At 36.0% G+C, this 24541-nt stretch overlaps 1 long non-coding RNA gene across 1 annotated transcript; it reads left to right on the top strand.

The window, feature by feature from the left end:
• Positions 1–20311: 20311 nt before the first annotated feature.
• On the top strand, positions 20312–23805 carry LOC122225614. The gene is made up of 2 exons (XR_006205259.1): positions 20312–20558; positions 23364–23805. It is a non-coding gene; the product is annotated as an uncharacterized LOC122225614 (long non-coding RNA).
• The last annotated feature ends 736 nt before the right edge of the window (positions 23806–24541 follow it).

Here is a 24541-nt window from a genome sequence, read left to right as displayed (position 1 = left end):
CCTTTTGACCCCTCTCCCCCTCCAATTCCTCTGGCCTCAGGCCACTGTGATTCTGCCCTCTTCTCCAAAAAGAAGCTGGGCTTTGGGGCTGGGGGACCATCGGTGACTCTGCTGTCATCCTCAAAGAGGACACTTCAAGCATGAGGACTTTTCCTGGAGAGGCTTGGAGCCTCAGCTCCATGTTCCTCTTGTTTCTCCCACTTGAACCATTAATGTGCCATTTTTCTCCTTCCCCCCTTTTTTCTTTGGCTTCAGATACAATTTTGAGGAAAAAATGCATTGAATGAGTTTTAATGCATAGATTTAAAGGAAAAAAATAATAGTTCAGGAGTTACTTAAATATGGAAAATCATGAAAATGTGGCTCTAATGACTACAAGTTAGAATACGCTCTTCTATTTCACACTTCTTTCTGAGAAATGTCCCTACTTTAAGGTTCCCTAGCTTGTGAATGACTCCAGAGTTAATTCCCATAAACTCTGTTATATCTCAGTCTATCAGATAAATTTATTTAATATTTATGTTGCACTTGGAGATACATATTTCATTCATTAACTTCATGATAAACTCTGGTGGGAAGCGATGCTCATCAGTAGAGATGAAATAAGATGTCCACAAAGTTTATATCAACTTATAGATTCCAGCCTCGAGTCCGTTCCAGTGCCCACCTCCAATGAACTTTACCCCTTCACCCACAAATTTGGCGGCCGTATTATGACATTCATCACATTCTCAGGTTTGCAGTTCATGAAAATATGTGCACAATAAAAGAATGACTAATCTCAATACTTTTAATACAGATTTGAATGTATACTTTTGCAGATGACGCTGCCTATGCGGTACGATATTGGTCAATCAAGATGTATGTCAGAGTTCCATGAGCAACAAGTTGGTCTCCACCTGCCCATTTTTAAAAACACAAGTGTAACATCTAGACTGTTCTTAAGGTAACTTCAATACCAAAATCCAATATTCATATCTACCTGCATCCTTTCTCAAGTTGTAGCTTTCTTCAGGTTGGGAAGCTTTGTGATTACAATGATGCCTTTTAGCTCAAGTGCAGTTTTGGGGACAATCAATGAAATTCTGCTCTGGAGCATACACTGTGACATAATGGGATTCAGTTTCTGGCTTAGTTTAGCTTTGAGGCAGGGGCTGAAGTGTTTGCAGCTTTAGTATGATGTTCACTAGTTTGCAGAACTTTGAGATCTATGCTAGAAAATAATTACACAAAAAAATAGGAAATGTACCCTATCTTTATCAAAAGAAAAAAAAAGAAAAGAAAGAAAAGAAAAAGAAATAAATGAGAATTTAACAAGGCTGGTAGGGTGACATGTATAAATATGTTATAAAAATAGTCTGTAATTAGAGAATCCTAAGTTTTGGTTCTGGATTCAAGAGAAAAACTCTATATTAGTCTACATAAATATTGAGACAATTCAGAGAAAGGAGAGTCAGCATAAACCAAAGCAAAGAACAAGAGCTTTGGAATAAGCCAACCCTAGGCTCACATCTTAACTGGGATGTTGATTTCTCCTAGGAACCTTAGTTTTTCTCTTTTTACAAAAAACTGTATTTCTTCTTACCCAGAATGGCGTCTGGCATTTTTCCTATTCTCCTATTCAGGCCAGGACAGCTCTGTTAAGGCTCTAGGTTTTCTGTAGGAAACTCAGTTCCAGCTTCTGCCTCCACATACTATGAGAGTCAGATTAAAATATTAAATTTTATATTAGTAATACCAAAACTCTAGTGCCCAAGACCTAGAGTAGGTCTCAGGTCTCCTGGAAGCAGCTAAAATATAAATGTACTTAACCTTTTTGGCTTAGATTTTTTTATTTGGCTTCTTTCTTTTGAGTAAACCTATGTAATTAAATTGTTTGTAATTTAAATCTTCTACTCATGGTTTTCTTTATGTGTTTGTGGAAGAAAGCTGAGTATCTGGTTAACTTAATTTTCCATACTGCCAGCATCTTCTGTAAGAGACATTTTGAGGCCTCTGTATTCCTGGTTGTACTTCTCTGCCTTTAAAATATTACTGCTGTCTGTTTTGTGGTAAACCTAAAATAGGCAGTTTTGTGATGAATGGATGTAAAAAACTAGAATCTGTCTGGTTTTAAGTGAATGAACCCATTGCTAGGAAAATACATTGAGGTAGTATCTGGACTCAAATATTATTAACAAATTGCTAAATAATGCACTATATAATGAGCTATATTTTATTGAACAATGAGCCTAAACAACTTACTTCAGAATACTAACAAGGAAATGTATGTTTCTTAAACTAAATATTGTCTGGTATGATGATAATTTATACGATGAACATTGAAGATGAAGGATATTTAAAAATTTTTTCATAGCAGTGTGGTTCCTCAGAAAATTAAAAATAGACCTACCCTATGACCCAGCAATAGCACTGCTAGGAATTTATCCAAGGGATACAGGAGTACTGATGCATAGGGGCACCTGTACCCCAATGTTTATAGCGGCACTCTCAACAATAGCCAAATTATGGAAAGAGCCTAAATGTCCATCAACTGATGAATGGATAAAGAAATTGTGGTTTATATACACAATGGAATACTACGTGGCAATGAGAAAAAATGAAATATGGCCTTTTGTAGCAACATGGATGGAACTGGAGAGTGTGATGCTAAGTGAAATAAGCCATACAGAGAAAGACAGATACCATATGGCTTCACTCTTATGTGGATCCTGAGAAACATAACAGAAACCCATGGGGGAGGGGAAGGAAAAACAAAAAAACAAACAAAAAAAAAAGAGGTTAGAGTGGGAGAGAGCCAAAGCATAAGAGACTGTTAAAAACTGAGAACAAACTGAGGGTTGATGGGGGGTGGGAGGGAGGGCAGGGTGGGTGATGGGTATTGAGGAGGGAACCTTTTGGGATGAGCACTGGGTGTTGTATGGAAACCAATTTGACAGTAAATTTCATATATTAAAAAATAAAAAAAAATAAAAAAAAAGAATACCTTTCTAAAAAGATCTGTTTTAAAAAAATAAAAAATAAAAAAAAATAAAAATTTTTTCATAACTAAAATCAACTTTTAGAAAACAATATTTTATGATGGGATTATGAGAACATGGATTAGAAAATGCAAAATCAAAAATATATATTTCTAATGATTTTGAAATTAATTTTGTTACTGTATCATATAGTCTGTTAAAATTAAAACAAAAATATTCTCTCCTGGAAAATTCAACACTATAAAAATGTCAAATTAGCCCTTCTCTAAATGGGGTATTAATTTCAAAGAAATTTTTTCTAATTGTATCTCCTTGATTTTTGTCTGCATCGATTCACTTTTATCTGTGTTTAATCCCTGCCAACAACATCTAGTTGAAAATGAAAAGACAATCTCTTCTGTTTCACAAACAATAGTGAGCTTGATTTATTAACAAATTGACTAATCATTCTCTTCTGGGATTTATATGGTTTCAGGTCTCATATTTAGGTCTTTAATTCATTTTTACCAACATATTGGTTGGTAGTCACAGAACTGGCTACTTCTGCTGGATCAATATATTGTATTAATTACTTATGAGACTCAGCTCTGATGTTGTTAGTAGCAACACAACTTAGTGAAATCTGTACACCCTATTTTTTTACTTTTACTCAAACTACACAATTTGTAGAAGCTGTTCTTTTCATAACAACTGGGATCAAAATGATCTGAATGTCTAAACAGTATCATTACAGCTTTAGGGAAGTGGTTTTGTACACTGTCTACAAACTTGTGACACTGTTTAATGTGTAAGTATGAAATTATCCTTTGAATTGAGAACCTGTAGAAGATTGCTGAAACTCAAAAATCTATACTATATCCCTGGTCCAGGTTATTTATATAGATTGATCAAGTAATTGAAAATATTTTCAGAGGTGCGCTTGGGTGACTCAGTCGGTTAAGCATCTGACTTCAGCTCAGGTCATGATCTCACATTAGTGAGTTCAAGCCCCACATTGGGCTTTTTGTGTACAGAGCCCTCTTCGAATCCTCTGTCTCTCTTTCTCTGTCTCTCTGTCTCTCTGTCTCTCTCTCTCTCTCTCTCTGATCCTCCTTCACTCATGCTCTCTCTCCCTCTCTCAAAAATAAACATTAGAAAAATAAAACAAAGAGAAATTATTTTCAGATAACCACAACATTTGGCATCATAAAGACTTGACTTCAGAGTAATACACATAATTAAAAAAAAATAATACACTATTTGTGACTTTGTGCAAAATTATTAGCAGTGGAAGATTTTAAGTTTAACTTGCAAGATATATATTCTCCCATCAAAACCTCAATATAATAAAGGTCATATATAAAACACCGACAGCTAACATCATACTCATTGGTGAAAAATGAGAGCTTTCCCTCTAAGGTCAGAAATAAGACAAGGATGCCCACTCATCACTTTCAACATAATTCAACATAATACTAGAAGTCCTGACCACAGCAATCTGACAAGAAAAAGAAATGAGGCATCCATATTGGTAAAGAAGGAGTTAAACACTATTTGCAGATGACATGATACTATACAGAAGACTCCACTAAAAACTAGAAGTAATACATGAATTTAGAACAGTGGTAGGAAACAAAATTAATACTCAGAAATTGGTAGCATTTTTATACACTAATAATTAAGTAGCAGAAAAAAATTTTTAAAACACCACCATTTACAAATGCACCAAAAAGAATAAAATGCCTAGAAATAAACTTAATCAAAGAGTTGAAAGACTTGTACTTTGAAAACTATCAAGCACTGATGAAAGAAACTGAAGATCACACAAATGGAAAGATATTCTATGCTTCTGGATTAGAAGAATTATATTGTAAAAAGGTTTGTATTGCCCAAAGTAATCTACAGAGTCAATGCAAGCCCTGTCAAAATATGGACAGTATTTTTCGTAAAACTAGAACAAGTAATACTAAAATTTATGTGGAATCACATAAGACTCCAAATAACCAAAGCGATTTTGACAAAGAACTAAAATGGACGTATCACAATAACAAATTTCAAGATACACTACAAACCTGTAGCAATAAAAACAGTATAGTACTGGCACAAAAATAGACATATATATCAAGAGAATAGAATAGAGGCCCCAAAATAAACTCACATTTATATAGTCAATTAATCTATGATGAAGAAGACAAAAATATACAATGGAGAAAAGACAGTCTTTTCAAAAAATGGTGCCAGGAAAACTGAACCACTTTCTAACAACATACACAGGATAAACTAAAAATGAATTAAAGACCTAAATATGAGACCTGAAACCATATAAATCCCAGAAGAGAATACAGGCATTTTTCTGACGTCAGAATAGCAACATTTTTCTGAATATGTCTCCTGAGGCAAGGTAACCAAAAGCAAAATCAAACTATTGAGACTACATCAAAACAAAAAGCTTTGCACAGAAAAGGAAACCATCAGCAAAATAAAAAGACCAATGTACTGAATGGGAGAAGATATTTGCAAATGATATATCTGATAAAGGATTAATATGCAAAATATATAAAGAGCTTAGACAACACCAAAAAAAGATAATCCAATTTAAAAATGGGCAGAGGACATGAATAGACATTTTTTCCAAGGAAGACATACAGAGTGGCCAATAGTCACATGCAAATCAAAACCGCAATGAGATATCGCCTCACACCTGTTAGAATGGCTAAAATCAAAGTGACAAGAAATAGCCAGTATATGAAGAAAAAGAAACCCTCATGTTCTGTTGATGGGAATGCAAATAGGTACGGCTACTGTGGAAAACAGTATGGAGGTTCTTCAAAAAATTAAAAATAGAAATACCATATGATCCAATAATTATACTTTTGGGTATTTACCTAAAGAAAATAGAAACGCTAATTTGAAAAGGTGTATGCATCTTTGTTTATTGCAGCATTATTTACAATAGCCAAGATATAGAATCATCCTAAGTGTCCATCAATAGATGAATGGATAAAGGAAAATGTGGTACATATATAAAATGGAATGTTGCACAGCCATAGAAAGAATGAGATTGTGCCATTTGAGACAACATGGATGGACCTAGAGGGTATTATGTTAAGTGGAATAAGTCAGGCTGAGAAAGAAAACCACTCATGAGTGGAATCTAAAAAAGATAAACCAAATGAATAACCAAACACGAAGCAGAATCAGACCTATAAATACAAAGACCAAAGGATGGTTGCCAGAGGGTGGAGGAGTCAGGGGTTGGGCAAAATGCGAAGAAGAGGTGAGAGATACAGGCTTCTAGTTATGGAATGAGTGTCATGAAAAAAGAAGGCACAGCATAAGGAATACAGTGATATTATAACAGCAATGTAACAGAACAGAGGATAGCTATACTTGTGATGGATATAGCATAATGTATAGGCTTTTCAAATCACTAAGTTGTACACCTACAGCTAATCTAACATTGGGTGTCTGATATACTCAAATTGAAAAAATAAATAACAGAAAAATAAATAAATTTTGATACATACTGTGGAAGAAAGGAAGGCAGGCAGGCTTCTTGCCAAAAGCTAACTATATAATCTCTGTCTTTTGGTAAAGTGTGTTGGCAAGGGGTGGTGTGTTGGTTATGGTCAGGTTTTCCTAGTAATGTCAATTGGTTGTGCTAATGTAACCACATTTCCTTGGTGACCAGTGGTGTGTGTTTGTGAGGCAGAGTTATTGTCCTAGTTAGTAGCCGTAGAAGTGTGTTTGCTTCTTGAGATACTAGCAGGTTCTTACTGCAGTTTTAACCTGGTATGTGACCCACATAAGCATCACATTCACAAATGAATTAATGAACACATGAATCCCCATACGCTATTAATTATGTAAGACAGAGGCAACCTGTTCTGTTTTCAGTATTTGCATGTATAAGAAATGGAATGGAAACATAACACAGAAAATTGTCATCTCAGCTTCATCATCAATCGTTACCTCATTCCATTTGATTTGAATTTGTGCTTGTATGAAATGGAAATCCCATTTAGAATATGAAATGAGGTCATTTAAATGCTAAGATTTTAGCTGTTTTATCTCTGTTTTTACTTGGGGAGCAAATGAGGTCATGGGTGGGATTGATGTGTTGTAGGTATGTCATAGACTAGATCTCCCAAGCAAGAGGTCAGGCCAAACACAAATCAAATTTAAGAACCAAGAATTTCAGCCCTGCAGCTGTGTTTCAAAGCAAAGGATAACTCAAAGGTGACAAATTCAAGAGGGAAACAGTGGGAGAAGGAGCTAATGTTAGAGAATAGACCCAGAATAAATTATGGATAATCCAAAACCTGGCAAGGAATTGAGCTTAAATTTTAATTTAGAGCCTAGAGGTGTTGGTGGAGAAGGTGGCCTGTGGAAGAACGGAGACATATATTGGGGCCAAAATTATCAGTGGGGAGAAGGCATTGACTTTAAGAAGCTAAGTTTTCAATAAATCAATAGATACTGGACCTCAAACCAAAAAGTCCAGGGCTCTCCCTTTTTAAAATTAGGACCGTAGACAATTTTCATAAGCTATTTGTACCTCAATGTCTGTAATTCCAAAACCAAAATAAAAAGGTGACTTCTTTAACATTGTGAGGATAAACTGGGATAATATAATTTAGTTCATAATGGCACTCAACAAATTATTGTTAGTTATTTATTTGGCATATTTTTATCTCTCAACCTGATTGGGATTTTACATACAACAATAAAGGTAGTAAGCACATATATTATTTTCATCAATTATTGAAGCAAAATGTTTCTGTAACATAATGAGAATAGAATTTGACCCCAATAATATTGACTCATCCATCATGGTATCCTTCAGGGCAATGGTTCCTAACCTTGATTATTATTCAAACTTGAATTATTATGTGAGCTTTTAAAAAGTATCCATGTCCAGGTGCTAATCCAGAATAATGAATTTAGATCTAGATGAGGCCCAGGAATCAGCATTTTTAGTTTATTTTGAGAGAAAGAGAGCGAGAGCTGGGGAGGGGCAGAGAGAAAGAGATGGAGAGAGAATCCCAAGCAGGCTCTGCACTGTTATCACAAAGCCTGACATGGGACTCAAACCCATGAAACATGACATCATGGCCTGAGTTGAAATCAAGAGTTGGATGCTTAAATGACTGAGCCACCCAGGTACCCCAGGAATCAGCATTTTTAAAAAGCTCTCCTGGTGTTTTCTTTTTTTTTTTTTTAATTTTTTTTAACGTTTATTTATTTTTGAGACAGAGAAAGACAGAGCGTGAATAGGGGAGGGGCAGAGAGAGAGGGAGACAAAGAATCCGAAACAGGCTCCAGGCTCTGAGCTGTCAGCACAGAGCCTGACGCGGGGCTCAAACTCAAGGACCACGAGATCATGACCTGAGCCGAAGTCGGAGGCTTAACCGACTGAGCCACCCAGGCACCCCTCTCCTGGTGTTTTCAATAACAACAATAAAGGTTGTTTCAATGTCAACAATAAAGGTTGACAACTACTTGTGTTAGCTAGGCTGATCTACCATAGTTTTCTCTACAAGGCCTTATTCTGAGAAATCATCTGCTGAAGTATAAGAATCAGGAAAAGCAAACTCTAATCCCTTTAAATTCACTTTGGAAAATGTTATGCCAATCTGATGTTGCCAAACCTCATGAGGCATCCAAGATTGGCAAATTCCTCTGATATTAAATTGAAACTGCATTTCTTTCTATTTCTTGGAAAAGAAGCTTAGAAAGTACTCATGTAGCACACAGTCTACCACAAACTCTGACAAAATTTCAGCCAAGCTATGCAAAGAAAAATTCTTAATCTACACACATTTTCTAGAGACATATGATATTTTTAGAGTACTTTTTTGGCAAACACAAATACAGCATCAATATACAGCCACCTTCTACTTTCCATCCCATATACAGACAGCATTCAGATAGAGCCATTCTCTCTTTACCTTCCAGTGAAAGGAAGAATTCTGTGGGAAGGACACAGCTGTCTGTAAATTATAAGCATAGCATGCATATGCCATTGCTTAATCACCAGAAGACTTTCTCTGGTCTTCAGAAACCTGCTGAGGCTAAACAATGGGCTGAGCACTAACAATTCTCCATGGAATTTGGAGTAAGCTGACTCTTCTGCATAAATCACTGAAAGTAAGTTGTATGCAGCTCTTAAAAAAAAAAAACCAACAAGCTAAAAAAGCTAACTGAGATGGGCACCCAGGGCAGACTATGTTTGGGGTGAGAGATCAAGGCATGAAAATTTTTTTTCTGCCTAAATTTAATCCTAATGGTCAATGTTACTCAAAATTTGTCTGTAGACAATTGTCCAAAAATTGTTGCCAGTCGAAGCACAGAAAGTGAAGGCAAGCGTTTAGAAACTCCCCATCAATTTGACAAAGGAATTTTATACCTATTAAATCTAATAACAAAAAATGGGCTTGTATTTTATAGGTCTTTTTTTCATTTTCGTTTAATTTCTTTTTATGGAATGTCAGTGATTGGCAAATTGAAAATAAAAAAATAAAATGGATTCTTTACCACATATAGTTCTAGAAACACTGCTCTAATTTAGTTCAACAGAAACTTTTGTAAAAGCCAGTGCTTAAATTAGTGTTATAATGAAAGGAAAGACAAATAAATTTTATGTAGTTATAATTCCATGCTGCTCTTGAACTTTAAAGTCAAAAAAGTAATTTATCCTGCTTATTGTCTTTATAAAATTTAACTGTTAATGCCTGCACCATAGGATAAATATAAAGATTAAATTAGATAACATAAAGTAAATCAGTCCTTAGCAGGACATGCATGGCCTTTCTGACCTGGCCCCTGACTATCTTCACATCTCCCCTGTCCTTACTCCATATGCATATAAAACTCAAATATAGTCGCCTACAAACATATTTCAGTTTACTTTGTGTCTTCCTTAAAAATATTTTAAATGACAACATTAAAGTATTCCAAGTCACCAAACTTAAGAAGGAAATACAATTATATAATTCAAGTAACCATAAAGTAAAAATACACCAATTACTCAAAAGAAGTTATACCAGAAAGCAATTCCTCCCTCTATAACCTATAGAGAAAATACTATAGTGTAATTATTAAACATTTTATAATGCGCCAAATGTAGGATTTAAATAAATGGTTACAAATTCTTTAACACTCCTGCCATAGAAAGATGAACTTTTTATTTCTGTTGGGGCTGTATCAACCAATAAAATACAGAGAAAGTGATATTTTGTGACAGTTGAGGCTCACTCAGTAAAAACCACACAGCTTCTATCTGGTTCTTTGGAATGCTTATTTTGGGGATATTTCTTCTTAGGGCACTTCATCTTTGAACCCAGCCTCTATGCTGGGAGAAACCTAAACAACATAGAGAATTCATGTATAGATAGTCTTGTTCAACACTGCTTTTAAGTCATCTCAGCCTTGGTGCTATACATCAGAGTGAAGGATTCTCCAAATGATTCCAACTCCTAGCCATTTAAGTCATCCCAGCTTTCCCAGCTTTCTGATATCCCAGTTGAGCAGCCAGATATCATGAAGCTGAATCAAGCCCTCCCTGCTATTCTTCAACTTCCTGCCCTATATAATTCATAAGTGTAATAAAATGCTTGTCACTTTATGCCTTCAAGTTTTGGGTGCATTGTTTTGTTGCAACAGATAACTCGAGCAGTAAATGATATTTTCACATTTTGTGGATCGAGATGATGGTGATCATTTTTCCCCTTATTAAACCTTTCAGTAGATTTTGTTGCCTAAATATGAAACAAAGCACAATCAACACTGATGAAAGCTCATAAATGGAGAGGTGCTACTTCTTGAGGAAAAGATTCATTTTAATGACTCTATGCCATTTCAGATACTATCTTTCTGCCTGGGCTACCCACAATCCCATATCCACCTCTATTTTTAGGCCCTTTCAAGGTTGATCTTAAGATGTTTCTTTTTCTGAGTTACTCCTTGAAAACTCAACCCTACCCCAGCAGAATTAGTGGTTCTCTCCTATCTGTCTGCTGGAGCACTCTTTATTTATTTATTATTATTTTTTAATTGAGGTGTAATTAACATACAGTGCTATATTAGTTTCAGGTGTACAGTATAATAATTCAACAAGTCTATTCATTACTCAGTGCTCATCGCCATATGTGTACTCGTAATCCCCTTTATTTCACCCATCTCCTTACCCACTTACCTTCTGGTAACCACCAGTTTGTTTTCTGTATTTATGAGGGTTTTTTTGTTTATTTATTTGTCTTTTTTATCTGTTCATTTGTTTTGTTTCCTAAATTCCACATGAGTGAAATCATATGGTATTTGTTTTTCTCTGTCATATTTCACTTAGAATTATACCCTCTAAGTCCATGTTGTTTCTAATGGTAAGATCTCATGATTTTATGGTTGAGTAATATTCTTGTGTGTGTGTGTGTGTGTGTGTGTGTGTGTGTGTGTGTATGCCACATATTCTTTACTCATTCAATTCATTCATTTATGGATGAATGCTGGATGTTTGGGTTGCTTCCACATCTTGGTTATTATAAATAATTCTGCAATAAACATAGTGTATATATATTTTCAGATTACTGTTTTTGTTTTCTTTGGGTAAATACCCAGTAGTGGAATCCCTGGATCATATGGTAATTATATTTTCAATTTGTCAAGGAACTTCCATATTGTTTTCCACATACAGTGCCTACCAATTTGCATTCCCACCAAAAGTGCACAAGAGCTCCTTTTTCCAAAATATTGGAAACTGTTCCAAAAGATAGAAGAGGAAAGAAACTTCAAAATTTATTCTATGAGACCAGCATTACCCTGATACCAAAACCAAATAAAGACATTACAAAAAAAAGACAACTATAGGCCAATATCTTTGATGAATATAAATACAAAAATCCTCAATAAAATATTAGCAAACTAAATCCAACAATGCATTAAAAATATTCATCATGATCAAGTGGGATTTATATTTCAGGAATGCAAGGGTGATTCAATATTCACAAATCAATCAATGTCACATTAACGAGAAAGGATAAAAACACTATGATCATCTCAATAGATGCTAAAAAAGCATTTAACAAGGTACAACATCTATTCATGATAAGGATTTTCAAAAAGTAGGTTTACAGGGAACATACCTCAATATATTAAAGTCCATACATGAAAAACCCACAGCTGACATCATACTCAATGGTGAAAAACTGAGAGCTTTCCCTTGAAGATCAGGAAAAAAGATAAGATGTCCACTCTTATCACTTCTATTCAACATAGAACTACAAGTCCTAGACACAGCAATCAGACAAGAAAAAGAAATAAAAGTCAACCAAATTGGTAACAAAGGAATAAAATGTTTACTATTTGCAGATGGCATAATATGTAGAAAACCCTAAAGATTCCACCTAAAAACTACTAAAACTAGCAAATGAATTCAGTAAAGTCACAGGATATAAAATTAACATACAGAAATATGTTGCATTTATTTCACTAATAATGAAGTAGCAGAAAGAAAAATTAGTACAGCAATCCCATTTACAGTTTCACCAAAAAGAATAAAATACATAGGAACGAACTTAACCAACAAGGTTAAAAATGTGGACCCCAAAATCTATAAAATGCTGATGAAAGAAATAGAACATAACACTAACAAATGGAAAGATAGTCCACGCTCATGGCCTTGGAGCACCAATATTATTAAAACGTCCAAACTACCAAAGCAACCTCTAGATTTAATGCAATCACTATCCAAACACCAACATTTTTCACAGAATTAGAACATATAATACTAAAATTGTATGGAACCATAAACGACCCTGAATAGCCCTAAAGCAACCTTGAGAAACAAGAACAAATATGGAGGTATCACAATACTAGATTTCAATGTATACTCCAAAGCTGTAGTAATCCAAACAGAATAGTACTGGCACAAAAATAAACATATAGATCAATGGAACAGAACAGAAAGCCCAGAAACAGCACATGAATATATGTTCAATTAATCTATTACAAAAGAAGCAAGAATATACAAGGGGAGAAAACAATCTCTTCAACAAATGGTGCTGGGAAAACTGGACAGCTACATGCAAAAAAATGAGACTGAACCACTTTCTCACACTATACACAAAAATAAACACAAAATAGATTAAAGACCTAAATGTAGGACATGAAGTCATAAAACCCCTAGAAGAAAACATAGGTAGTAATTTCTTTAACATGAGCCATAGTAACATTTTTCTAGATATGTCCCCTCAGGCAAGGGAAACAAAAGCAAAATTAAACTATTGGGACTATACCAAAATAAAAAGCTTTTGCACCATGAAAGAAATTATCAACAAAACAACAAGGCAAACTACTGAATGCAAGAAGGTATTTATAAATGATGTATCCAGGGGTCACCTGGGTGGGCTCAGTCAGTTAAACATCTAGTTAAGCATCCATTTAGCTCAGTTCATGATCTCATGGCTTATGAGTTCAATCCCTGTGTCAGGCTCTGCTCTGGCAGCGCAGAACCTGTTTGGGATTCTCTCTTTTCTTCTCTCTCTGCCCCTCCCCTGCCCCCCCCAAGATAAATAAATAAACTTTAAAAAAATAATAAATGATCTATACAATAAGGGATTAGTCTCCAAAATGTATAAAGAACTTATACAACTCAACACCAAAAACAAACAAACAAACAAACAAAACCAACAACAACTCACTGAAGAATGGGCAGAGGACATGAATAGACATTTTCCCAAAGGAGACCTAAAAATGGCCAACAGATACATGAAAAGATGCTCAACATCACTCATCATCAGGAATTGCACATCAAAACTTAAATGAGATATCACCTCACACGTGCCAGAATGGCTAAAATAAAAAAAGACAAAACATAACAGGTTTCGACAAGAATGTGCATAGCACTCCACACTATAGCACTTAATATTATAATAGAGTTTATACATCTTCCCTCCTCTTCCCCAACTAGTCTGAGGACTCCTTGAGAATGGGGATAACCCTTTTCCTTTTGACATACATATCTTATCAGGGTACCTGTTATATAAGGTACTTAAAAATGCATGTTGAATTAATTGATTGTGAGATATGTTAGGTGAACACCCTTCCCTGTGTTCTGATTCCTGGGTTATAAATAAGTCAGCAATATTCTACACTGCCATACAAAGTATTAAGAACCTTAATAAAAGACCAGTAAACACAGATTTACCATAAACAATATTTCTATTCAGTTAACCACTCTTTGCCATAATGACTCTTCAAAAGTTGTCCCACTTTTAAAACAACTTGTTCTTTTTTTGATATAGCGGTATTTATTTCCTAAAGCACAGAAAGCAACTAAGCATAAGAAATGATATTTGGACATTGCAGTCTTTGAGGAGAATGTGTTATTTTAGGTGACTCAACAGTTATTATTCATCAAACATCAGTCGGAATAAATTTGAACTGTGTACCTTCTTTGGATAAACTAAAAATATTTTATTTTGCTTAGGTATGCCTAGTCAGAAGAATGAAGAGGTGAATTTTTTATGACTTCTCATTCTCCATGTACCAAATAGACTATTTCATCATTCCAAGTGCTCTCATCTTTAGCTATTACCTTGACTAAAGACCTGTTTCTATGCTATAACTTTAAGTATACTTTGAGTGCAAAATAACCATGACCCTTCAAATTGTTAAAGCATTGATAAAGAAAATTGTTCCGAAGGAAGAATGTACTCTACAATGGACATCTGCCACAACACTTCTCTACCAACCAGCATCTGCCATCAAGTCTTTTCCTCCTTTGTTGAATACAATAAACCCTCATGTCATTACATTTTATACACAATTTGATTTATTTTCAATTTTATGTTAATTGCTTACACAATGCTATGACAACTGAATATACTTATGTTCAATTAAAATAGTTTCCTATCTGTGAACATTTCTTATACCTTGGGTTGCAGTGAAATTCTTCATAATTTTTCTATTGAAATTAATGAAAATACTTTCTTGTATAATACAGAAGGGTTTCGCTTAGCAGCAGGGTTTTTAAGAACAAATTAAGGTTGCTAAACAAGGGACAGATCTATTATGAGAACTTGGCTAACAAACTCCAAGATTACCCTTACTAATTAAAATGTTAAGGTGAAAGGGTAGAAGCAGGCAGACCCATTAGAAGATTTATTTAAATGTCCAGAGAAGAAATGATGGCAGCTTGAATGAAGGAGGTAGCAGCAGAAGTGGTGAGTAGTGGTCAGATTATATATATATATATTTTTTTAATTTATTTTTTAATTTATTTTTTAATTTGCATCCAAGTTATTTAACATATAGTGCAAAAATGATTTCAGGAGTAGATTCCAGTGATTCATCCCCTACTTATAACACCCAGTGCTCATCCCAACAAGTGTCTTCCTTAATGCCCCTTACCCATTTAGCCCATCCCCCCCCCACCTACAACCCTTCCAGCAACCCTGTTTGTCCTCTGTATTTAAGAGTCTCTTATGTTTTGTCCCTCTCCTTGTTTTTATATTATTTTTGCTTCCATTCCCTTATGTTCATCTGTTTTGTACATTCTAGATATATTTTAAAGATAGCACCATCAAGCTTTGCTGCTGGACTAGATACAGGGTGTGTGAAAAAAAAGAAGAGTCAAAAATAACTTCAAATTCAGAGATATCTAAAGCTTACCTCATGCCACATAAAAGGTAGAACTGAGTTATAACTAGGATCAAGGACTTTTTTGATGTCCATTCTAGAGTTCTGTTCATTCCCTCCTGCTACTTCAAAGGAGATCATCTTGTATTTGAGGTCTCAATAGCCACTTTGTAGAAAGAGAGCTGGAAGTCTTTTTAGCTACTGTGAATAGAAGATCTTTATCAGGATTTTTTGCTTAGAGAACTTAAAATATCTATTCTGGAACATTGAGGACCTGCAGCTGCTTTGAGGATTTTCTCCAAAGCATTCTAAATCCTTAACCAGTTATTACTGGGTCGGAGGAAGAAAGAACATTGTTTTGATGTTCTTGCAGATTTTCTAGTTGACTCAAAATAACTTCATATGGAAAGAGCATTCAACTGGGAAGCAAACCATTTTTTAGTTCTCAGCAATACCACCGATTCACTGTCATGAACTCTCTGAGATCCAGATTCCTCATCTCTAAAGTAAGGAGATTGGATGGGTAGGATTTTCCAACTAGGTTGATATTAATCTTATAGAGCACTCATAGCCCTCCCTGAGAGCTACCTTCTTCACAGAAGAAGAATGTGTCTTCTTCACAGATACTTCCAGAAGTATCTCAGAGACCTTGACTTCCTGGCAATCTGAAGGTTCTGAAGATATCAAAGTTAATTTCTGTGCTCATAAAACTGGAGAAACCTTTATAAATCAGTGATTTCTAGGTTCTTCTAGTTCTGAAACTCTGATTTGATATAGCTAAATAACTTCTTTTATGTCTTAAAACAGTTTTTGAAGCGGCTGAGGTATTGATAATACTTTTTATAAAAGAACTTTGAAATATCATATGTCAGACAGTAGAAAAATACTTTAGGTGTACAACTATAGCCTCACAATAAGTAGGTGTTCTTATCTGCTGTTTTATAGATAAAGCCACTAGGACTCAGAGGAAGAGTCTGAGTCCAAGGCTTGTCCAAGGCCACACAATGGTGGAGTTGGAATTCAAACCCAAGTCTGCCTGGCTCCAAAACCTCTTCTATTACACCAACTGTTAACAGTAATAATAGCAATTATAATTATCATTGTAAATATTACCAAAAAAGAGAAGGAGAAGAATTTATACTTTTATTACTTACAAAATACCTTCATACTATGGGAAGGTGATAGGACATGTGGACCTTGAGTTAACTCCTAGGAGACAAGCATTTATACCTATCCTGTTCATTCCTTCAACACTCTGTCAACTGTTTTTAAATCCATACTCACTCTTGGGCATGGCAGTTGGGCAGTGGTCCCTTCTGAAAAGACAGATGACTGATGTGTGACATTTTTCAGTATGAGGCAATTATTACACAGGAAGGTTAACTTCACTGTAACTTGTAAGACTAAAAGAAAAATACTACATTGTATAGATCTTTTTTAAAAATGTAGATGAAATTTCCTATTTGTTTTTTTGGCCAAGAATTGATAGTTATCTACTTATTAATAGAAGGCAAAGAAAAATGTCCAAAAACTTGAATGAAATATGAATTTACAAGTGGAAAATGATTTTGTTTTTAGAATTCAGGGAGTACTCACTGGCTAGTGGCATGAAAGAGACTATAGTCAATTTAGACCTTAATAAGATATTTTTTTTAAAAGCCCTAAAAGAAAATTCAAGTTTTTGAAAATAGTTTTAAGGAAAAAGGCAGTGAAAAATGAGCTGAAACAAGGTAAAATATGAAGTAAGTGGGCACTAAAGAGGGGGAATTTGTAGCAAAAAAAGTCTAGAGTTACTCATTCAGGCACGGATATCTAAACCAATACAACTACAAGAAAGAATTTGCCTACACTTTATGAATAAAGGAGAAAAATTAAAAGATGTTGCTAATGGGGAAGACGATATAAAACCTGAAGGATTTTTATCTGTATTTGACTAAGATTTGAAGTCACATTTATTTTACAGTATAACTTCCTGTACAATAGCAGTTATGTTGGCTGTTCAGAGACCTAGCCCATATGTCCTAATAGTATTATATTTGAAAGTTACAGAACCATGATTGGAAAGTATTTGAGAGGTAACCAAGTCACTATCCTGGGTTGTATAAATATAGTATGTCATAAATAGTGATTATTTATTTTACCTGGAGAAAGAAAAAAAATAACTAAAGTTCAGTGGTGTCCAGAAACATTGAGTAAGGCAGGTATGAAAAGCTGCCTCCTTTGAGAACAAGCTAGACATCCATGTGGAATGGTTTAGGGGAGAGATTTAGGCGGGACTCTCAGGCATGGTGCTATGGCAGACAGGCTAGGGGACTTTATCATGTTTGCCATATCTCTTTAATTCATCATTCCATAACTGGAACTATTTTAGCGCTATCTCTGACTCAGATTTTTTGGCTCAGATATTTACTTCTGGTCTTTCTTTGAGATTCATTGTTTGATTTTTCTTTGGTTCCCATCTTATGTTAACCCTAGGTGGGGGAATCAGGGATGGGGGGTGGAGGGTGGGCACAGACACTGCATCCAAGCATCAAGAACTTCCTTCCAGGCTAAGTGCAAAATAGGGAAGAGATATGCTCTGAAATGCTTCCCACAAGGTAGGAAATTTCCAGCTTACCAAAACAGATGTTACATATGCATTTGCATTTATCATGTTTGCCATATCTCTTTAATTCATCATTCCATAACTGGAACTATTTTAGCGCTATCTCTGAAATATTATTTATTACTTATTAAGAAATAAAGTTGGGACTAAATCATTTGGCACATTAAGACTGCACATAAAAGTAAGAGATCAACAATAGAGGATTGTATTGGAACATATTTCAGCATAAAAAGATATTAAGGGTATCCATCACTTGGATTTGGAAAAAAACCTGAACATTGATGCTTTTCAGTGATTTAAGTGAAAAAAGGATGAACCTAATGTGTTGTGGAAAGAGATATTAAACATGAAGCAGATTTCCAGCTTTCTAAGGGCTATAAAAGTCAGTTTAGATGGAATGCAAACCAGACCCCACCCCTTCAATTATGCAGTTTTGCAAGAAGAATGCAATAGTGTGGTCACCAAAATAACACCAACATTTCTGGCTTTTACTTAGTAGTTAGGCAAGAAGATTTAGAATCGTAACCATCTTTTTTATTACTTGGCAGCTTTGGGGTATCCGATTTAAGCCATGAATAATCTCCTTTGAAAACAAAACATCTCCTCCAGAGGGATAATTAGACTATTACTGAGGACAAACTATCCAACATCAAAAGCATAGACCCTAAGAAGTCACGCAACAGGCAGTCTTCTCCCAAAATTAAAAGCATGCTTAGCATTAGAGGTCACTGCAATAAATAAAGGGATGTGAAATAATTACTTACAAGTTTCAGTCCAAGAACTCCAGCACAAACCATAACAAAAAGTGACTGGCTTCTGAAAAGTGAATATGCTAATTATATTCAGTGTTTGAATCGGCTTGGACGCCTGTCCCCATTCTCTGATTAAGAGTCATTAATCATTCCTGTGAGGTCACCATTATTCCAAGGGATCCTCGATAACAGAATCAAGGATATTGCTGCTAACAGCATTAGAAATGGGGGGAAATTCAACAAAAGACCCAGATGGTAATAATTACATTAAGACTATCCCCCAAATTACAAGACTATTTTCTCTCAAGGTCAAGATGTGGAATTTTCTTTGTGCACATAACACATAACCAAGTGACTTATTATTAATCATAACACCGAGCCCACATCCACTTTATTCATCAATTGAATGACAATAAAATAATCGGCTCTGCTCATGGCATTTCTTTTGTCGGTTGGCTGCTAAGTTATCCACAATTGTCCATCCTTCGGAAAGTTACTCATGAGTGATCAGAGTGCAATAATTTTCAATTCAGTAGTTGAAGCTCAGCCTACTGAAGGACTCTTTCATGCCATCCACACTATGTGGGGCGATAGAAGGTGGTCACTAAACAAAGACTCTAGATTTCCTAAGGATTTTATTTCGACCAGTCTTTACATCCAACCATTTTGGAGATCTGATCACCCATGAATACTCACTGAATTTCTTCTCTTTTCCTTTTTCCCTCTGAAAGAGATACTACATTGCAATGAAATCATCAAAAGGAAGACATTTTGAAGCGAAGAGGAAATCTAAAAGGCTCTGATCATGGAGACACTGGTTGTAACACTTCTTAAAAAGCTACTCGACTGGAGTTGTTCTTATAAATTAATTGTTATCCATAAAATTGTTATGAAATCTGAAACTATTGAAGTCAACTATTTGGAAAGACATAAAATTAAAGTATATTCCTCATTCAGTGGATTAATTGGCTCTGCCCAGCTTTGACAGAGTAAGGCTTAGATGTTTTGTGATCAAGATTTATTAGGCAGCTCCTCGATACCCTCTCTGTCTCAGTTCACTTGCCTATCAAATAGAAATAATAGTAGTGTCTTTTTTACATGTGTTTGAGTATGAGAAGAGATAATGTAAATCAAATGCTTAGAATAAAACCTGGAGTATAGTAAGCAGCAAACAAATGTTAGTATAGTTGTTGGTGGCTCTGCAAAATTTAAGAGTAGAGATTATCTGAAGTGTACGTGCTGACCTCAGTGTAGGCTCAGCCCTGCCCACTTCACTCAGGATCGTAACCCTAGAGACAGCTCAGCGCATCCCCCCCCAGTCACAAAGGCCCTGCTCTGTCCACTGCCACCCAGTGAGAAGCCCCTCACACACAGCTGTCACCAGGACAGCAAGAGCCGCCCAGTCATACAAGGCAAAGTTTCAGGGCTGAGAATGCTCTGTGGGGCCGACCAATGAGAGATATGATGCTGGAAAGAACCAGCAGATAAATGGTTTACCCCTAGTCCTCCTATAATGGATTGTTTTCAGATGCAGCATATGGCCTCTCAGATGTCCCATCAGACAAAGCAGTCAGCTGTGCCTTCTGCGACACTGTGGTCGGCCTGGTAATGGACCTCTTGGTTTTTGTTTTCTCTCCTTCTTTATCTCACTTTGCCTTTTCTCTCACTCTGGATTTCTTGGAATAATGCCTTGCCAGTATAGGATTAACAGATAAATGTTTGTTCAGTTCCCTTTGCTCTCCCCCCACCCCCCGACCCCCGCACGTGTGCGCTCTCTCTCTCTCTCTCTCTCTCTCTCTCTCTCTCTCTCTCTCTCACACACACACACACACACACACACACACACACACACCTTCCTCAAATATTTCCTCAAATGTATCCAGAAGCTCACTGAAATGCCCTGCCGCCTCTTTTTCTTCAGAGTTTCACATTTAGGGCGCTATTATGAACCTTTCTAAACACCCACTCTCATCACTTGGGTGGCAAAGATGTTGTCACAAGATAAATAGGGTTATCATATGAAGAAGAAAAGTTAATTTGATTTCATTATCTGTTCAAAATAAACATAGCTAAGAGCCATTCTCTGGAAATTTGGTGGAAATTTGGAAGAGGTGACCTAAATTCATTTTCTAACCTCCTCCAGATCTGTTCAATATAAGCACAAATACAGGCAAAAGAAGTCCCAGCTCACAAGTAAATCTTGGTCAGAATTTTTTGTTAATGTTTATCTATTTATTTTTGAGAGAAAGAGAGAGCACAAGCGGAGGAGTGGCAGAGAGAGAAGGAACAGAGAATCCGAAGTGGGCTCCAATGTATAGCCTGACGTGGGGCTCAAGCCCAGATGAGATCATGAACCAAATCGAAGTCGAAGGCTTAACTGATTGAGCCACCCAGGCGCCCCTGGCTCAGTAGGTTGACTAATAAGGCTATTTAAAATTTGGAATACATTTTTTTCATAGAAACAGTGTTGCAAAATTATGTAGATATTCACATAAACTCAAAAATTATACTTATGTGTCTAAAATAGGTATTTATATGCACTTTTATACCATATATAATGGCAGTAATATTTTTACTACATATAAACACAAGTTAGAAGATTGTTTTTGTGGGAGTTAAAGTCCTTGTGCCAGGCTGAGATGCCAAGAATCCCTTGCCCCAGGCTCAGGCATCAGAATGAGACACTCCCTCTGCAAGACCAGCATTTGCATAGTAAGGTTTGTGGTTTGAGTCCTCCCTGCTCCCCAAGTTGCTAACTCTCTCTGACTACATAATTGCACAATAGAATTAGGTATCTCTTTCCATGAGTCTTCCATAGGCTTAGCTATATCTATTTACAATAATTAAAAACAGTATATTAATATTAATGCTATTCTACAGAGGTTTTAAATTCAACTCTAGAAGGAGCTACCTTATCCCAGCATAGGTGAAAAACAGACCAGCAGGTCCCCAGCACCTGCTCATTTGAATTTTTATTAATTTGTACCCCATTATTGTTCTTAAAATGGTTTAAAGCAAGTCATGGATTCACTTAAAACATAGCAAGATAATTTATGTTTTTAAAATTAAGAAAAAGTGGACAAAGGGAAAATAAGGTTAGAAGAGTTCAGTGGGACCAGGAGTTACCCTAATGCAGATCATCTAATGCCAAGAAGTCACTTACGCTTGGCAGAGTCCAGCCACTGTCTACAGACTTGCTATCAGCTAGCAGAAAAAGGAAATCTGACCGATCATATGATTCATGGTGTCCACAAAAACAAACCAGTCACATAGGAGTAAACAAGTAATCTTGATACTAAAACTGAAGAATAATATTTCATTTCATATGTGTAGTGAGAACTTTGTATGATGTACTCAGCATTCTTACTTTGTTGCAGGGAGTTTGTAAGACTGTCTTTTATGATAGGCAAATCTATCAGATTCAAAGTGATACATTCTAAGACAGGCAATCCTAACTTGTCTGACTTAACCAAAGGGGAGAGGGGTGAGTTTTTAGAGATAGGATGGTGCTTTCCAGGATGTCCTCCACAAATATTATTTCTTTCCATTGAGCTTTTAAAGGTATTCAGTGGCAAGGGATTATATATACTTCCTTCCAAGTAGCTGGACAACAGCTGTATTCTGTTGCCAGTTGAGTTTAGGTTTTAGCAGCTGAGCTGTGAGTAGGATTGATATTCTCCGCTGAAGACTAAGAAAACAAACAAGTATAAGCCCCTGCGTAGAAGACCACCAGAGAACTACTTTATGGTGAGTCAAGAGATTAAATAGGCAGGGGCAAGGTTACCCCTCAGAAAGTCATATTTGAACCCTTCAAACAGAGACAGATGAGCTAACCAGAGCACACACAACTCCATGAAGGAATGGCCACAATACTTTTAGCCCGGAAGTATGTAAAAATCAGATATCTCTAACATACACCTTAAAATTCCTAGGTATAGACAGTGGGAGATTATCTTTGACATTTTCCCCTGAAGTTTAATGATAATATTTATGAAATGTGCTGTCTCCAGCATTATTCAACAGAATGCATAAAACATATTCTAAACTTTCAAGTTAATTTTCAGGAACCTTGTAAAGACACTTTATAATGGTGAAATTGGCCTCAAAAGTTTACTAAGATTCCTTTCCTTACTTATACTGTCAACTTGACACATGCACAGCTATAGATGCAGATGATTTGGGAGATTGAGTGGAAAAGATGCCACTCCTAATAGAAGTCACGAAACATATACACCTTACTAGTGTCAGTTACTTCTCAATTTACTTAACCTCTTTCTTAAAAAATAAAGGTTGGATACATTGCTTCTTGGCCTTTTGGCTAAGATCAAGTGTAAAAAATAAAGGTTGGATACAAATATCGGTGGCACATTAAAGATGGTCAAAAATCCTTTGCCTTTCCTCCCCTCATAGGTAAAGTTTAATCTCCTTCCCTTGGAATCTAAGCCAGCCTTAGCTACTTACTTGACCAACAAAAGGCCATAGAAGTGAACCTTGCATCTTCTGACTTGATCTTTGGTAGCACTTGCTTTTAAAGCCCTGAGCTGCCATGTGAGAAGTCCAGCTACCCTGAGACCACCCTGCTGTGAAGAAGCCCAAACCAGCCACGAGGAAAAAGAAAGCAATCCTGACCACCAGCTAAAAGGAAAGCAATCCTGACCACCAGCTGTTCCAGCCACCTCACTGCAGGAGTCAGGCATGTAAATGAACTTATCTGGGATGCTCCAGACCAGACCAGCTATCCCCAGCCCCTCGTTGATGCCATGTGGAACCAAAAAAGCCAACCAGCTGAACCCTGCCTGAATTCCATAGCTCATGAAAATCACATGATATAATAAAATGGTTCTTCTGTTAAGCTGCTAAGTTTTAGTCTAGCAACAAAAGATGGTGGAAGGACATCTGAATCACATGGTGCACTTATGACATGACTGCTTTCTAGAGAACTATTCCATGAATCAAATGTGTTTGCCTATTTACTTGCACAATAAACGCTTATTCAGCACTACCAATGTGCCAGGCAGTCTGCTAGAAACAGGTATGCGATGTTGAACATGACATTATTCTTGTCCTCAAGTACCTTTCTCTCTAGTGGGGCAAACAGATAACTAATCAGTTAATATTAACTATTAATAAGTTAATAGTTATGGTTTAACAACATAAGCAGAGCCCCCATGTTGCACAACTCCAGGGGTAAATTCACATTGCGGCCTATGTAAACGATGCCCTCTGGATTTGAACACACACAGCTATTCAAAAGGCCACAGTGTGAATGTCCCCCTAAAGTTGGGTAGGACAGAGGCCCTGGTGGTAAGCATCAGGCTGGAAGTATGCACAGAGTGCTAGAGAAGAGAGACAAAAAGTGATAGATTTTACCTGGAGTTTTTTAGTTTCACTAATAAGACATAGAGAATGAATAAGCCCAGTGAAATACACTGATATTGATAATGTAGTTTAGGAGTGGTGACATTTATGCTAAATATGTATAACACCACTGGGCTTAAGCAAATTATTACTAACCACACATTTCATACTCATGTTAACACACATGGAAAATCTCTATCAAGTAATAAAATAAAAACATACATTTTTCT

The sequence above is a fragment of the Panthera leo genome, chromosome B4 (assembly GCF_018350215.1).
Source record: "Panthera leo isolate Ple1 chromosome B4, P.leo_Ple1_pat1.1, whole genome shotgun sequence".
NCBI classification, from domain to species: domain Eukaryota; kingdom Metazoa; phylum Chordata; class Mammalia; order Carnivora; family Felidae; genus Panthera; species Panthera leo.
The sequence above is the reverse complement of the archived record's forward strand: the minus strand, read 5'-3'. Positions and strand labels throughout refer to the sequence as shown.